This window comes from Trichechus manatus, unplaced genomic scaffold (genome assembly GCF_000243295.1).
Source record: "Trichechus manatus latirostris isolate Lorelei unplaced genomic scaffold, TriManLat1.0 scaffold00011, whole genome shotgun sequence".
NCBI lineage: Eukaryota > Metazoa > Chordata > Mammalia > Sirenia > Trichechidae > Trichechus > Trichechus manatus.
This window is the reverse complement of record NW_004443947.1, coordinates 21,861,124-21,862,191: the sequence shown is the minus strand read 5'-3', so window position 1 is coordinate 21,862,191 and position 1,068 is coordinate 21,861,124. Positions and strand designations below refer to the sequence as shown.

Sequence of the window (1,068 nt, the reverse complement as noted above, 5' to 3'; positions counted from 1 at the left end):
GTCTTACCGCAAACCCGAAGGGGAGGCCAGGTTGACAGCCTTCTTGTCTTACAAATAAAGAGACAGAGGTTCAGAGTGGAGAGGTAGCTTTTCTCAAGGTCACCCAACTAAGGGCAGAAAGTCAGCCTTTCTACCCCTCGGGCCCAGTGCCCTCATCTATACACCAGAAACCGCAAGTCCAAGAACTGCTTTAACCTACAGACGTGTCCCCACCCCCCGACAATTTATTTTTAATAAGTTGAAATCCTTGAGGGGTACAGTATTGCACAGATCCTATGTTCAATGGCCTTAGCGGGAACGTTGCTTCAGAATTTGGCACAGACCATGATACTGTTTCCATGGGTGCAAGTTAACTTTCCCCAGATCACTCTGGTTTTGTCAGGTTTGCCACCAGGAGTCATGGTGTTTGTTTTGTACACATAAGCACATCTCTTGCCTAAATAGAATTCAGTTCCCTCTTGGGTATAAAAAACCTGTTGCTGTCAAGTCCATCCCGACTCACAGCAACCCTATACGACAGAGTGGAACCGCCCCATGGGGTGTTGAAGGCTGTAATCTTTATGGAAGCAGACTGCCACATCTTTCTCCCATGGAGCAGCCAGTGGGTTCCAACCACTGACCTTTTGGTTAGTAGCTGAGTGCTTTACCACTGTGCCACCAGGGGTCCTTATTTCGGGCACAAACGCCTTCGATTTTAAGAAGAGCTGTGTGGTCCCTCTGATTCCAGAGACCCCGTTTATAGCCAGCAAAAATGGCCTCAGACCACAGCCTTCCAGACATATATACTGGTTTGAAAGTCCTGTTCCCAGTGGGCCTTCACAGGCTTCAAGATGGTAGAAAGAGCCAGATGTATTTTATTGGCTTTCTATGGTGTTAAGATTTTTAAATTTAATCTTCAGAATCACCAAAATTAGTAGATTTCATAGAAAATGCAGATTTATACTTCTCTTGGGAAAAAAAAGTCTGCAGGTTTGGCCACACAGAGCTTACCTCCCTAAAAGGTAGTAATTGGTTGGAACTAGGTAGAAACCATGTCCTCTAGCGGGACCCTGGCTCTGCAGTCCAACA

At 46.2% G+C, this 1,068-nt stretch overlaps 1 pseudogene; it reads right to left on the bottom strand.

Moving 5' to 3' along the window:
* Positions 1-230: 230 nt before the first annotated feature.
* On the bottom strand, positions 231-780 carry LOC111819536 (60S ribosomal protein L35a pseudogene; annotated as a pseudogene).
* Positions 781-1,068: the final 288 nt, after the last annotated feature.